Source organism: Apteryx rowi, unplaced genomic scaffold (assembly GCF_003343035.1).
Source record: "Apteryx rowi isolate R43461 unplaced genomic scaffold, aptRow1 scaffold_463, whole genome shotgun sequence".
Taxonomy (NCBI): domain Eukaryota; kingdom Metazoa; phylum Chordata; class Aves; order Apterygiformes; family Apterygidae; genus Apteryx; species Apteryx rowi.
Window position 1 is genome coordinate 434183 of NW_020450720.1, and position 8209 is coordinate 442391.

Here is an 8209-nt window from a genome sequence, read left to right on the forward strand (position 1 = left end):
TTGAAACATTCAGATTTTTGACAGCTCAATGACCTATAGTGTAATCCAATTATCATACTAACATCTGAATCCAGCACTCTAACGCGCTTCTGTCACCTGTTCACGGCAGCGCTGCTGGGAGCTCTGGCAGCGCAGCAGCATGTTGGAGGGCTTCAGGGCCAACACCAGAGGGTCCTGCAAAATCAGGTTCTCCTTTCAGAATTTTGAATTCAGAATTTACAAACTCCTTCAAAGAGCCTTTGAATTGCATGATTTTAAACATCAAAAATTACTTGATCCACATTTAAAGACTGCAAGATAAAATAATAGTAGAACTTAATACTACTTGACAAGACTAAAATCACCAATTTCAGCAACAATTTTAAAGGGGACAGGTCTCTGCAGAATTTCTTTTAGAGTTTGCAACCTAGATATTACAGCACTATGAAAGTGCATAATAAAGAGAAGCTAGCCTATTTCTATTGCTCATTCCATTCTGAATATAAAATAAGTGACATTCAGTGAAAACTTAGTTTCATCTAAAGTTGTTCTGGAATACATTAAAATTGCTGATACAGATACTGATACAGATAGCATGGTTTGCTTATTTTAAGGCTTATTTATAGACTGACTGTTTCTAAGAGGAATGCACTAACTTAGCTGCTTGGAAAACATATTCCTTTCAAGCCAACGTACGACTGGAGAGCAGCAAATATTAAAATCATTCACCAGACTTGAGTTGAGGCTCCAGTTGCCCAGCTAGTTGAAACTCGGGTAGGCGTGGGTAGCCACTGAAGAGTGGTGACCAAATCCTCTTCTCTTTTTGGTCAGGTTAATCTTTAGCTGGATGAATTCCCTCATTCAGCTTAGCATTACCTGCAAGCACTACTGATGGCACAGCAAAGAGAATCAGCACACACAGTCACAGTCCCCCCCCCCCCCCCGAACAGCTGACCACAAACTAGATTGAATCAATGATGAAATTCAAGTCCTTGCTAACACAGACTGAAGGTGGCCACCAAGTAGCTCGCGAGCAGCTCCAGCGTAGCTCCAATGCCAGGATACGACCTGACCAGCTGCAGCCCTGTGCTCGTACAGGAATTGTTCTGTATTTGAATCTCCACCTACAGCGAGACACTGGCCAAAAGCAGCTGCAGTGCTGTCCCAAGAACCCAGCTCCACACTCGCTTGTCCTGTAACGCAGCAAGGGGAGATCTGTGCATCTGTCATCAGCTCCAAAGCTGCTCTTTCCCTCGGGTCTCTAGGACATGCAGTATACGGTGCTCTACCGCATGAAAAACTTTGCCACATTTGAGAGGTAGGAAAGCCAGATTTTCCCCAATTTAAAAGGTAGCTTAGGAAGCCAAGTATTTGATGACTGTCAGAAACCAGCACTTAAAGCAGGACAATATGCAATTCATAACCATTAACTGCATCATTTAATAAGTGCAACCAAAAAAATCCCCCAAAAACAAAGCCAAAGAAACAGGAGATAAAGATGATCCGAGGTACAGTCAGACTTACTTGAAGCTCCTGCCTGTAAACCAGACAAGTTTGTAGATGCTGAAAACAGAATATACTTTCTTTAAGCAAGATAACTCTTAAGCACTAAATATCTCTGTCAGCAAAGTAGCTCACGTCATCCAGAAGTAAAGCATATTAAACATCCAAAAGGTTGAAAAAAAGCCGTATTAAAAAGATCCTATACAGTCAACACTATCCTTACCACTATAAAGTTCATTGTTCACTATTTGTATTCCACACTTCAGCTGCACTGATGAGTACTGGACAAGGAGGTTAGGTTTATTTTTATTTAGTAATTTCTGGTCCAGATTAGCCTATATGACTGTCCAGTAAGAAATGGAGAATGGGCTTTTTATTTATTCACTTATGTATTTTTAAACCCTCTTAAAACTTTAGGACTCCACTTGATCTGAATGTATATAGTGAAGTGGTTATTCAGAGTGAAGAAATAAAGACTTTAGGACCATACAACTGTTAGTTTATAATGGAAGAGCCACCATATAAAAACAATCATACAGAGGATCCTACAATGCATGAAGTAAAAGAAGCAGCGATAAGTCATCAATGAGTTAAATAGAAAAGCCTTACATGGTACAAACAATGCACCTTTTATCTCCTACTGCAGCAGTAGGTATGACAGGCACTGCATGCAGATTCTGTCAGCTGCAGATTTAAAACACAGTGGTATGAAGAGTTGAAGGAAACAGTTAGTCTGTACAGCTAAACTTTGCTACAGCTTAACAACTACATTGCCAAACACCTCCTTGAGAGATTCAGGGATATCAAGGCAGGGCTAGGGGCAGAGGAAAGAAATGTTGAATTGGGTAGTGGTAGATGGAGCAAATATAAATTACAAATCACTTCTATAAAACTAGAAACAGTTCAAAAAGATGAGCAGAGATGAAGATTTTTGGAAGTTTTATAGGAATGCTGGAATGCCCTACTCATTCATTATACAACAGACCATAGCTTACATTTCAAAGGAAAGCTTACTAAAACTCACAAGATTAAATGATATTAGACACAACTGTTGGTCAAAAAAAAGACTTAAGGAGGTACAAAATTACCTCCCACTGCCACCGAGTGGGAACAACAACTTGCTGACTTGAGTTCTGAGTCAGGCAACTAAAAGCCTCTGGATCAACTCTGCTTGTACAAAGCTTTATACAGTGCAACTCCATTGAATTTAGTACTATTCATAGACTATTCACATGCATGAAATGGATCTCATCCATTTCACACATCTAGAGTCACCTTGATGCACAAGGTATTTAAACTACCATAACATTTGATTAAAGCTAAAAAGCCATGTAATATTCTTGGAAATTAGATGTTTGTTTGTAATGCCATCACAAAACCTGAAATAAAACATCACTATAAACACTGCATGTATTCTTCACCACGTATTATGAATTTTCAGTAAGTTTTGGAAGAAGTCAGTTCAAGATGTATTTCTGTTAAAGAGATGGCTCTTAGCTGCCCTATCACAGAAGCACTGGGAAGTCCTATAAAACAAACAAAAAAACCCAGAAGCTATATGCTTCAATACCTTTCTCAAAGCCTGTACCAATCAATTAAACAATACATTTGTTCCTACACTCATTCAGTGCTACTCTGTGTTCTTAACTGTGTATTCACAGCAAGTCACAAAAGCAGCTCCAAGCTGCCCTCCTGTCACTCAGATAACCAGATAACACATACCCAAGATGGAGCTCCATCTGCCAATTAAGAATAGGCATGAAGCAGTTTGACATCTGTCACGCTGTTTCAGAATAACATACAGCAAGGAAGCTGCAACAGCATTTTTAACTAAAGCCAAACAATTTCATTTGTGTTGGCCCCTTACAGAACACAAAAGGGCAATACGATCTCATCGGTAGACGGAAATCAAAGTCTAAGGTGTCTTTTGTTACCAGCTAGGCATTGGTGTCAGTTTTAATGTCACAAGAGACAAGCTTTTAAACCTATGATATCTCTAACAGCAATCCTTTCTGATTAGCATCTTGGTGACTCCCCATCACATACCCTGAACTCTGAATCCTTCTCCAGTTTCATATTTACCTCCCTAATGCTGTCTTCCCCTTCTTACTTAAACCCTTGACCACCTCCTCACAGAGATACCCGAGTCCCAGATCTTATGAATCTTGCACCTGCAGAATGGAAGTGCATACAAGAATAACAGCACCACCTGAGACAGTTTCTACTAGCCTCACAGCTTTCAAAATCAGATTTACAATTCCCTTAATAAAAATGACCATTTATAAAGCACTGCCAGTAACTCATTCCTGACTATTCCTTCCCCAAGCTCATGAGGGTTATTTTCTTCTATAGCTCCCATCATCTAGAGAAGTCCAAAAGAGACTCCTTTTTTCCTCCCATCAAGCTTTAGTATGCCCATGCTCTTTTGGAGGAGAATCTGCCTCTCCTCAGCTACTTTTTGTCTATAATACAAGTAACTGTGGGGACAAGAGCCGCAATATTCAGTGAGGCATAGTTTGAGTACACTGAAACAATTTCCATTACACATTACAGACATAGAAGTTTCACTGCAAAAGGGAAGTTGGTAATTTTGCTTGTCAAAGGATTTTCATCAATGTGTTCAAAGGTCAGCACACATGTGCTTGACTGCTGGAGTAGTGGCCTATTTTGCAAGATGATGGCCGAGGAAAAGTTACTTCTGTAAAATCAACAAATTGTTTCAGCTCGCAGATACAGTACTGCCTCGTGTGGCCAACTTCCTGCCTAATACTGGTATCATCTTGGATTAAAAATAAATATGACAAATTTTGTTTTAGAGTCAGCAAGTCTTCGTACTAAGTCAGAAATGCTCTCAGCTAAAAGATATGACTTTACTCTCATAGAAACCAGTTTATACAAAAAGTTGGAAGGAATGCAAAGAATAAGCCTTACTATTTGGAACGATAAACCCAATCCAGTTTTACCAGACAGCACTACTTGAACAGCAAGTTAGATAGTTGGAGACTAACAAATTAATGCTTCTTATTCTCGCACACTGTATTAAAAGTACTAACAAAGTGCACTTTAGATACTCCAAGATAAGTTTTGCTTTAGGAGTTGAAGTGTGAAAATTAGCTGACTTGATTGCATTTTACTTTCCATGTAGATGTGTGTAAAAGCAGAAGTCTCCACTCAGGAAGCAAACTGAACAACATAACCTTACACAATAAATTTCCATTGTAAGAAGAGTTTTATCCTATGTTAACAGTGAAAAGCTGATCCTTACTAGTAATCACAGTAGTGATGGATTTTTTTGGCTCGTCAATCCCTTCAGAAATGAGAGATACATGTAATAAATTTCAGATTGCTGAAGGCCAAAGACCTGCAGACCACAAGTTGAAAACACACCACTTAGAGTAACTAAAGGAACATTGGAAACAGATTGCTGGTTCACTTCTCTTAGTCAATGGCAAAGTTTGCTGGCTGTTTTAGTTATTCCAGATAGCCAAGATGAAGACAGAAAGCCCCTGAGTCAAGGCTCACTCAAAAAAAATATTCTGGTAAATTATAAGCATGCATGCATTGCGCTTTCTTCTTACTCCTTATGCAACTGTTGGCCACAGGATACTGGGCTAGATGGACTTACAGTCTGAACCAGTACAGCCATGGTTATAGCATGAACACAGTCTTGAGGAGAAAAAAAAAAAAAAAAAAAAAAATCAAGGGACCACCTGTAAGCCTCCAAGCAAACTACCAAGATTTAGCCTTACAGACATGGCTTGCATGACAGCAGAAGAGAAAGGAATCTGTAAAACAAGCTGTTCGGCTCAGTGACACAAGCACGTTGTTAAGAAAACAGAATAACTACAACAACTCATTATTGACTCATTCCTATCATATGAACATTGAATATAAATAATATGAATATTCTATAATAAAACCCAAGATTTCCATATTCTTTTCCTCCTCTTTTTGTCTTCCACAACTGTCAGGAAAAAGTTCCCATCACTCTGGTAACTGAAGTTAGTGAATAACAATGCAACTGGGAAAGGATAAGAAAGATACTTTGGGCTTGGACATTTAATCATAGCAATAAAATTGGTTCAAATTCTAGATGTAGAGTCTAAGAAAAAAAGTTTAAAACAATTAGAAGTTTTACATAATGTAGTTAGAGGTCCCTAAATGGCTCACCTCACATACAAACAATATTTATGAGTATGATTAAACAATAAAATTTGACATCACATCTCAAGCAGATGCCTTTTCAGATTCTGGAGTTAAAACAACTCCAGTCTTGTTAGGAATCAGACAGACTAGAAGAGATCTAGGGTACCACTCAGGGCATACAACATAGTAGGTACTAATTGAAATGACTGTGAGCTGAAGGCACTAATAAGAAGCACTGTATTGGAGAAGCCTCTTTCTGGAGAGCATATAAACAAGGCAGCCTGGCAGTTTATACCTCAGGAAGACTGTGTACTCAACCAGGAATGCTAATCCAGGGACCTGAAAAATTCATTTCAATTGGCAAAGGCCTGTCTGGGAAAAGCACTGCATTTCTGAGTTTCCCTCCATGCCATCATTGGTTATGCTTTATCAGTGGAGGAATAAATTCAGAGGTGTTAAATACAGAATTCCCCTAAGCTCATCAGATACATTAGTTATGACTGTAAAACTGACCAGTACCAAACAATCAGCATGCACTCACTGCACTTTTTTTTTTTTTAAAAAGAGCATTTTCAAGAACATACAGCTTAGATCTGCATGAGTGACTGAAAAGTAATACAACCAATACATGAGAAAGACTGAAAAAAAACCAAAAACTGAGTACTTTATTTAAGCATCCATCAGCACTTTGTATGAACAATTTCACTATTTCCTGTGTTGTCAACTTTTCTCTTTGTAGGTCCTTCGCTAAAAACAAAAAAAGACTGGAAGAAAAATTATACAAATAGGAAAATGTGATTGTGAAACCATAAATACAGCTTGACAAATCAGAAATATGCCTCAATTATTAGTAACTTTCTTCAGGTTGATTAGTGGTGATATCAGTGCCTTATAAAAGCAAATATAAGGGAAGGACATACAACAATAAAATCTTACATTTACTGAATAAGGTAAGAAAAAACAGCACCATCTTCAGCATCCTCAAGACTTCAAAGTGAATCAGTGCACAAAAGGAAACATCAAGGGACTAAGCAGTTCAAGAAGCATCATGATAAAAGATGACTAGAAAAAACAGTGAGGCATCCATTTGTGTTAGCCATCTCTTTTTAAAGAGTTATTTTATATTTAGTACAGCACCCAACTTAATTTTTTTTTTGAAAACCATACAGCATTTAATAATCTCTATTAAGCCTTTTATTGTACCACACAGAGCAAAATATTCTTTAGATAACTGCTACTCAGGCCTTGATCAGTTGGTGTTACTGATGTAGCATTTGAAAAAGTGGTTGAAAAGAGCAAGCAGCGGGGAAAGGAGCATGCAATTTTAGTTTTGTAAAAATGCTTTTTTTGAAATTTAGAAAAACTGGTTTTTCTTTTTAAGCCATAGAAATGCCAGTGATATCCAGTTTAGTCATTCACATCTGCTTAAATAAGATTTCACTTCTTCCCTGTGCATCAAGTGCTCAACACAATAAAGTGTCTAAAGAGGCAATGACATTTCAGTAACACAGAATAAGTCATATATTATTTCATCTCATCTTTAAATCAATTTCCTTAAAACAAAGAGAGCCTACTCATTCTCTTAATATTATTCTTCAAAGTTAACATTGGTTTTGCTCTCCTAAATACTAGCAACCTCCACAGGAATTTATCCCTTCATCCTGAAAAGAGCATACTTCATTTTATTTTAAAAGTGACCCCAACTACTAGAAGTTAACCATATATCTCCAGTTTTGCAGGAGATTTCAACTCAACAATATCTCAGTAAAGGACTTAAAAAAACCCACAAAAAACAAAAAAATCCCTTTCTGCTGAACTAAATATAAACACAACTTTTAAAACAAGTCTTACAAAAACTCAAACCGCAGTACTCTGTTTTAATATATTAGATCTCATTAAAACAGGTTAGTTGAGTTTTAGAAGCACTCCTTTTCACCATCGAGTCTAATAACCAAACTCGGCTTTTATCAAGGAAGTTCCTCTATTTAATCACAAAGGCATTTCTACACAGTTCTTAAACAGAACTACTTCAAACCCTGCAGATTTGAGCTATATGTATATAAATACGCACATGCACGTTTAGAGAAGCTCACCCAAGAAAAGAGATTTGTCAACGATCTGCTAAGAGCAGTTTGGTCACTGCAACTACGTAGCTCAGCCCAACATGAGCAACGACCAGCCTGAACAGCTCAAGCCATCTTCCATTTTCTGAGAACTTACGTACAAACGTGAAAGGAACAGCAGTGAAACAATAAGGAGCACAACTTACAAAAAAAGCACCTATAAGCCTGTTCGTGTCATATTATGGATTTCGTATATGACTCATTACTGAGGCAGTTCTGAAAACAGCTTTTTATTAAAAAAAAAAAAAAAAAAGTCCACAAGAACAGGGGTTTCCACGGCAAGAAAGAAGAAAAGGCGGCTCAGCGAATCCGCACACCCGAGGAAGAGCCAACTGTTGATACGAGCAAGGCGCTCACGGGGGCCGAGCCGGGGGAGGGAGCGCTGCCCGAGGCAGGCCGCCCGCAGGGGGGAGCGCAGAGCGGCCCCTGCCGCCACCGCGGGGCGAGTGACAGGCTGC

General features: G+C 38.4%; 1 protein-coding gene across 7 annotated transcripts in view; it reads right to left on the reverse strand.

The window, feature by feature from the left end:
• The window catches only part of RAB8B (RAB8B, member RAS oncogene family), a 40167-nt gene that overhangs the window by 20560 nt on the left and 11398 nt on the right, over window positions 1–8209 (reverse strand). The window lies entirely within an intron of this gene.